Below are 8,752 nucleotides of genomic sequence, written 5' to 3'. Positions count from 1 at the left end.
CACTTAGTCTATTGATCAGTTAGACTAAATACAACTAGTTCAACTAAGTCAAACTGAACACAACTCCATTAACTGCTCATCCAACTCCACAGAACTTAACCACATGAGTTCTAACTGATGTCATGCATGCAATAGCTCAACTGACTCATAAAATTGAATGTATTTCCTTCTGACAGCGGCATGTGCCACATCTATAGCTCAAACTGAAGTGCTCCAAGAGGATAAGATAAAGTATATAGTCTAAATATTATTATGAGACAATAATATTTGACTTTTATATTTTTGACTAGCAGTCTAAAAATAGACTCTGATCACTCCTGCTGTGATCACTCCTGTTGTGATCACTCCTACTATGATCACTCCTGCTGGATCACTCCTGCTGTGATCACTCTTGTTGTGATCCAAAAATAGACTTTACGCCATAATTTGCCTGTGGGCCCACTTAGTGAAGGCGACTCCTTTCCACTAAGCTCCATCATCTTGTTGCATTCTCAACAAGCATTTCTTGTTGCACACTTTTCAACAGTTTTCGGTCCATGGTATTGGATTCTTAGGCATGTATAAATATGTATTGTAACATTGAAAGGAAAATAATGAAAAATCAAGCTGGTAGTCCCGATTTTGGGATCCAAGGGAAAATCTATGTGTATATGTGTTTTATGTGTTATGCTCTCGCATTGTTTATTTTCTGTGTTTTAGAATTAGCATGCAGGTAATTTATGTACAAGGTTAAAACCTACATTCATGTAACCCTTTCACAGCCTTACTGTCACACAGTAACTTCATACAGGTTTCTAGGAACATTGTGAGCGTAGATGGGTCCATTTCTGGCTCCAGTTTATCTTTGCTTCCTCAAGTGGAGGCATTAGCGAAGCTCTTAGCTTCCATGAAGGTTTCCTGAGTGCACTCCAAATCAAAATCTGCCTCTTTCACTGGAGCTTTACGAACCCAAGTACTATCTTCTGGCTATTGCCTTTGTCATCTCCCATCACGTTTCCACTTCGGAGCACAATGTTCAGACCTCATCATCTGCAGGTTCTGAGTCGAGGGAGCTTGTAGCGCTCCTTTGTCGCATATCCTAGCTATCAGTGTAGGGAAATCTTCTGTCTCATGATCAAACAACGTGCAATACAAACATGACGGGCACGTTGGATTCGTGCATTCACGGGCATAATGTCCCGACCCTTCGTAATTGTAGCAAATCAATTGTCCATGACCTCTTGCAGGTCCTCCTCTTCCTTGGCCTTGTCCGTGCCCCTGAAATCTTGTTCGCGCCATTCTTGCATTCTGGTCAAGGGGCCATGTTTTGGCCTAAAATCAGTAGGTGGGAGTTCTATCCATCATCAACTCATAACTTCTGCAAGTGCACTCATCATGTCCCACCAACCTACAAAATTTGTAGAACAACTGTTGCGATTTTTGTGTATACTTCTGTAACAAGTGACAATTGTCCTTAGCATGTTTTCCAGCTATTTGACAGATCGTGCGCCACAAATCAAGCACTGCGCTAGGTCCTACTTGAGCCTCTGGCCTTAAAGGCATTGGTCGTCCTCCTAGGAGGTAATTTGTAAAAACCACGCAGTGGTCTTTGTCATGACCCTGACTCTTGCATTTCACACACCATACTTCTTCGCGCAATTCTGGTCAAACTGTCCTATCCTGTTTCAAACCCTGCATCTCAAGGCACATATTCTTCAGCTACACGTCTCGTCTCGTGTAGCCTCATAGCAATCTCTAAGGTCTTTGCCTAAGTCATTATCTTCTGTTGTGATAGCGCACACCTTAAATTTGGTAGTAGTGAAGCTTCAAACCACTTGCGATGTTGTCCATCTGTCATACTCATATTGGCTTCGCGAATCGTACATTTCAGCCTCTGACCGAGCTCCCAAGGAGTCTTGCCTGGTAGCATCGTAATCTCTTTAAATCCAATGATTGACTATGCTTTAGATTTAGGCCTACTAAATTCTCTATTTAGTGCTGCTTGGATATCCGTGACTCTCACATTCGGGTTATCGTTGGAGTACTTAATATACCAGGTCAGCGCGCGATCGTGCAGGTTGCTAATCAGCGTCGCCTTCTTTATATGGTCATCTGCAACACCTTGCGCTTCCCATACAGCCCTTACAACAAACCAGAATTGGTCTAGATCCTCATTTCCCAAACCTTTAAACACAGGAAACTTCACTGTGCTTGCCATATTGAATTTCGGTGGTGGTGGAGTTGGTACGAGTGAAGATGGAGGTGATGACGGTGAAGCTGATGGTGGTGTGGGTGGAGGTGGTATTCGCGGAATTCTTTGCCTTATCAAATGAATAACACTTCGCAGAGATACCTTCACGAGCTCTTCCTCATCTTCTTGTGGAGGTGAAATCAAGGGGCTATTTTCTGGAGAATTATTTCCTTCATTCCTATAAACCTTTCCACTTCTCTTAGCCTCGAACATCAAGATAACTACATAACCCTCTTTTTTCCAAGTATTCAAAGACTTTACGTACTTACCTCACGATCCTTTGTGAAAGCATCACTATGCCTCGTTGTAGCTAATTGAGGTATCAACCATGAACTTAGTAATGAATCCTCCTATAATCTGATCAAGCCAATGATCAATGGCGCACGCGATCTTATCCTCTGATGCTTCCAATCTTCACACTAGCTCTAGGGTCCACACAATAGGACATCAAGTTTCCACCTTCCTTGGCTATCTGCTAGCTTCGTGATCCACTCGTATAGCTCGATAGGGAAGGACGTGAAAAAGATTTCGTGGATCTCTATATATAGGTAGCTGTCTAACCACTCTTCTTTTCAAAGTCATGGGTTTCTGTTCTTCTGTGCCACGAACTCGTGAATTCTTCTTTCCAACCAGCCTTCGATTTATTTCTTAATTAGATTCCAATGATATGACATCAGACATCTCTATGCAGATTTCGGTCCCAGAAACAGAACCATTTGTTGGCTTATGGGGGTCTGACCCAGGTTCAAAGTTATTTAGCCAAACAAATCCCTACACTATTGTCCCTTTCAGCATCAGCCCGCGAAGCGTGGACTAAAGTCTCACCCAAAGTAGTATGGGGGGATGCTAGAACCAAGTTTCCACACCCTTAAGATGTCTATGATGTCGATTAGTCCAACTAGACCTTCCTTTGTGCATTGTTCCAACCTTCAATACCTTCGCGATCTGTTACAGTCATCTTTCGCACAACCCTAACCAAGGGTTGAGATGCTTTCGCACTGCTATGGCAACGAACTGCACTATTTCCCCAAACTACACCACGTATCTTACTTATATTCTTAATAGATCTTAGTTAACTTCACGTAAACAAATATTCTATCTTGCATTCACTTAATCAATACAATTATACACATTTGCATCATATAAGTATTAGAAGTGAATTTCATACCCAAGATAACAGATACATAAAATAGGAAATAAATACACATAAATGATAGGAAACTTCTCTTTATTAATACTTCCAACTATTACAGACTCGACTCGCCCTGCACACTCAGTTGCATGGGTCCATGCACTTAGCTGCGGACTACTAGGCCTTTGCACACTCAGCTACAGAGCCTTCTCCTACTCTACAACCCAAAACTAAACTTTACACTTCAGATCTATCTCGCACACATCATATGTTATTCATTTTCTTTATGCTTATTTCTATCAAACTACTTAGAGCCTCGCTTTATTTATACAATCTCATGGTTCGCAGACCATGGGTAGATCTCTACAGTTGACATTACAATAACAAAATTAAGGGCAGACAACCCTATGACTCTTTAACAAACTACGGGTTCCGTGCCCACAAAATACGGAGTCTTTACATTGGAATTACAATTTTTTACCAAAATCTGGGCTCTAAGCCCCAAAACTTCTTTTGGGGATCTCGCGCCCAACGACATCGAATTATATTCAACAAAAATCACCATGAAAGTTGTTATTTAATATAAGTGTTAAACTACAAATTATATATATATATATATATATATAGATATATATAATTTGTAGTTTAATATTTATATTAAATAACAACTTTCACGGTGATTTTGGGGGATCTCGTGGCCAACAACATCGAATTATATTCAACAAAAATCACCGTGGAAGTTGTTATTTAATATAAATATTAAACTACAAATTATATATATATATATATATATATATATATATATATATATATATATATATATATATATATGTATAATTATAAAAAGCGCAAACTCATGAAAAGTATGCGGATCGCAATCTAATAAATAGTAACTACACTAATACAAATAATAAAAATATGAGCATTACAACCCTTCAATTTAAAAGGCTCAATTTCCCTTTTTTATACAATGTAATTGACATGAATGTATCTGTGTTATACTTATATTTATTGATTCACATAAACGCTCTCTTTGAACCAAGAGGTCCTCTATAATTTAGTGTGGGGAGATGTTGTAGTCTCTGGAAGTGAATGTGAACATTTAAACATTCGCTCAATATGAGAGAGATGTTGTAGTGTAGTTAAAATGAAACATTAAATCAAATAATAATACTAATAATAAAACATAATGTCGAGTAATAAATAATAATAAATTGATTCAATTCAATTTGTAATGTAATTTTGATTTTATTAATGGAAAAAAATCATAATATACATATTACACTGAATAATAATGGTTCATAAATTGCAAAACATATAATTAATAAAAAACTTAAGTATTTTAATTAAGCAAACATACTGAAAAAAATAATAAATAATAAATAAATAAATAAATAAAAATAAATAAACAAAATAAATAAATAAATAAATAAAATTAAATTAAAAATTAAAAAAACAAATATATATATATATAGAAATGTAAAATATATAAAATATAAATAATAGTTATAAATTAAGATGCATTTGACCATATAAATTAAAATAATAATTCATATTGGTAATCATTTTATTCAAAACTCTATATTTAAATTTAATTAATAAATATATAAAAATTTAGTATTTACAATAAACTTTTTGCCATACATAATACATTAAAAAACTTGAAAATTTAAAATATATATATATATATAACACAAAAGAAAATGTCCCATATTATATTATGAGAGTTAAAAATAAGAATATTTTTATATACACTAATGTGAAATATATATAAATATAATTAATATTATTAATAATCAATGTGAAATATATATAAATATAACTAATATTATTTATAACCAGTATATCTTTATGGAATCTATTTTTTTTGGTTTCAATTTTCCTTCAAATTTTACACTTAACAAAAAAATTTACTAAAAAATTAATTCCTCTAAGTAAATTAAAAATTAAAATAAATCTATATTAATACATATCTATTATAGTATTACAACCTCGTAATATTCAAAATGAGATATTTCCATTAGATTTTTATTATTTTTTTAACTAACATTGTAACCTCATAATTTCCCATTAGATTTTTATTATTAGCCTACAATCCTGTGCATAGTGAATTGGTATATATATATGAGGCCAACAAGGATGGTCCATAGTTCGAGAAAGGATATATCAATGTAACAATCTGCATTGTTTCCTTTATTCGTTGTAATGAACACAATATTGGCATTATTACATATTATATATAACTTAGACAAAGTTGGCATAAATATTATAAGAAGTTCCTTTTATGTGAAGAACCAATATAAAGTTTAATAGTTTAAGTTAATTCTTATTAAATATTTTAATATTCGATCAATCCAATTATTGTCAGGGATCTGTTATCTAACCAAATCTCTTCTTCGAAATAATACCCAAATTACATAGTTACATCTTAGGTTTTCATGCCTGAGGTTGGGTACGTCGCACGATTGGTCTATCAACATATTAATTGAATTGTAAAATAGTATTTCAGTTTTAGGCAGACACGTTACTTTATTTGTTATCATCACATTAACATAGTTAAAATTTACACATTATCTGTCTATTGAACATGTCCACGATTTAGTGAGGAATTTATTTATTAGAAGAAAGACCTTTGAAATTATGATTAATCTAGTTATTCTGGCTCTTTGGGTACTCTTTTTCTTGATAGACTTTCAAGTTGCACTAGGTTACAGAAGAAATGGATAACTTTAGCAAGTGGAGAAAAGCTTCGCCAAGTTCAAGAGTTCCGGCTTTATAAGCAAACACGTTACTTTATTTGTTATCATCACATTAACATAGTTAAAATTTACACATTATCTGTCTATTGAACATGTCCACGATTTAGTGAGGAATTTATTTATTAGAAGAAAGACCTTTGAAATTATGATTAATCTAGTTATTCTGGCTCTTTGGGTACTCTTTTTCTTGATAGACTTTCAAGTTGCACTAGGTTACAGAAGAAATGGATAACTTTAGCAAGTGGAGAAAAGCTTCGCCAAGTTCAAGAGTTCCGGCTTTATAAGCAGACACGTTACTTTATTTGTTATCATCACATTAACATAGTTAAAATTTACACATTATCTGTCTATTGAACATGTCCACGATTTAGTGAGGAATTTATTTATTAGAAGAAAGACCTTTGAAATTATGATTAATCTAGTTATTCTGGCTCTTTGGGTACTCTTTTTCTTAATAGACTTTCAAGTTGCACTAGGTTACAGAAGAAATGGATAACTTTAGCAAGTGGAGAAAAGCTTCGCCAAGTTCAAGAGTTCCGGCTTTATAAGCAGACACGTTACTTTATTTGTTATCATCACATTAACATAGTTAAAATTTACACATTATCTGTCTATTGAACATGTCCACGATTTAGTGAGGAATTTATTTATTAGAAGAAAGACCTTTGAAATTATGATTAATCTAGTTATTCTGGCTCTTTGGGTACTCTTTTTCTTGATAGACTTTCAAGTTGCACTAGGTTACAGAGGAAATGGATAACTTTAGCAAGTGGAGAAAAGCTTCGCCAAGTTCAAGAGTTCCGGCTTTATAAGCAGACACGTTACTTTATTTGTTATCATCACATTAACATAGTTAAAATTTACACATTATCTGTCTATTGAACATGTCCACGATTTAGTGAGGAATTTATTTATTAGAAGAAAGACCTTTGAAATTATGATTAATCTAGTTATTCTGGCTCTTTGGGTACTCTTTTTCTTGATAGACTTTCAAGTTGCACTAGGTTACAGAAGAAATGGATAACTTTAGCAAGTGGAGAAAAGCTTCGCCAAGTTCAAGAGTTCCGGCTTTATAAATCTTCACACACCAAATTTACAACAATATTTAATTTAGTTAAATAATTTATATTTTTGCATCAGAACAGTTGTCCAATATTAGAGTGTATATAGTATGTCCCTCTTAATTTTATCTTCTTTTTATAAGAGTTTTCAGTGTTACCTTTTATTTTCCCATGCAAAATTAACAATTTATTAAACTTTAAAAAATATTATTCACGAACCCATGGTTAAGTTTTTATCAAAACTCTCATGAATTTCAATTTGTTATTTTATTTAAAAAGACTATCTTCTATCACAAAAACATATTTCCTAAATTTTCTCTTGAATGACTGTTGATCTTTTCCTAGTTTTCTATTTTGGTGGTCACATGTTTCTTAACTTCCAATAGTCATATTGTTAAGAATTATGTGAGTAAAACAAGACAAATAAGGTGGAAAAAAGGGTCCTAAGCCATTCTCTGAATATATTATACTTATATCAGGATATGAATTTATAATACATCAATTGCACCACTCTATATTTATATCTCACCAACAACTTAGAAGTGGATTATGATAACACCTCATCAAGAATAAGATTTACAACTTATGTCTATATGGTCGTATAATCTGTGATTGTCTAAGAACTCAGAGTCTAACATTCCCCCCTCAATCACATGCATGAATAATTTTACCAATAACATTTGTCGTCTTCAATATGAAACCGTTGAATGAAGCTTCAATGAAGATATGCCTGAAAATATACCATATATATATATATATATGGAAATTAACAATTTCTATGTTGGAATTCTCAGTGTTGGTTGAAGTTTGATTGACCTCAAATCTTGGATCTTGATATTTTATTTCCCCCCTATCAGGCATAAGGTGAGAAGTTTTTAATAGTTCATTCTAGAAAATATCTAAGCTAGGGCTTTGGATTCTTTAGTTAGTGATTTTTTTGGTTGTTCACTAATGATCTTTGCTTTATTTGGTGGTTTTTCTAGTTGACTACTAACTATCTTCCATGGATACTGGTGGTTTATGGTTTACCACTAAACAATATTCTTTGAATAATGTGGTGGTTTCTAGATGACCACTAACCTGTATTCTCTGAATAATGTGGTGGTTTCTGGATGACGACTAACCAATCTACTTCGAATAATGTGCTAGTTTTTTTTTACACTAACCAAACTAGTTTGAATAATGTGGTGGTTTCTGGCTTACTAATAACCATTTTGAATTGAACAATGTGGTGGTTTTGGATGACCACTAATCAACTCGATTTTGAATAATGTGTTGGTTTCGAGGTTACCACTAACTATCTACACTCCATCAATTTACTCCCCCAGTAAAGGTGAAGGGGAGTTTCTTTTTATCATTTTGTTCCCCACTTTGAGATGTGGAAAGTACCATCTTTGACATTAGAGAACATATAAAATTGGATTAGGGTTGAATGCCCAAAATCATTTGGAATAATTTTTTTATAACTCTTAATTTTTCCTTTTCTCCTTTTTTTTGTGTATTTACTTATGTCTTGACTAGGTGGTAAGACTACCACAATTGGATTACCTTTGAATCCATCTCCAATGTT

Source organism: Pinus tabuliformis, chromosome J (assembly GCF_031772625.1).
Source record: "Pinus tabuliformis cultivar Carrire ecotype Pingquan chromosome J, CPIR1, whole genome shotgun sequence".
NCBI lineage: Eukaryota > Viridiplantae > Streptophyta > Pinopsida > Pinales > Pinaceae > Pinus > Pinus tabuliformis.
This window is presented reverse-complemented; position numbering follows the sequence as displayed.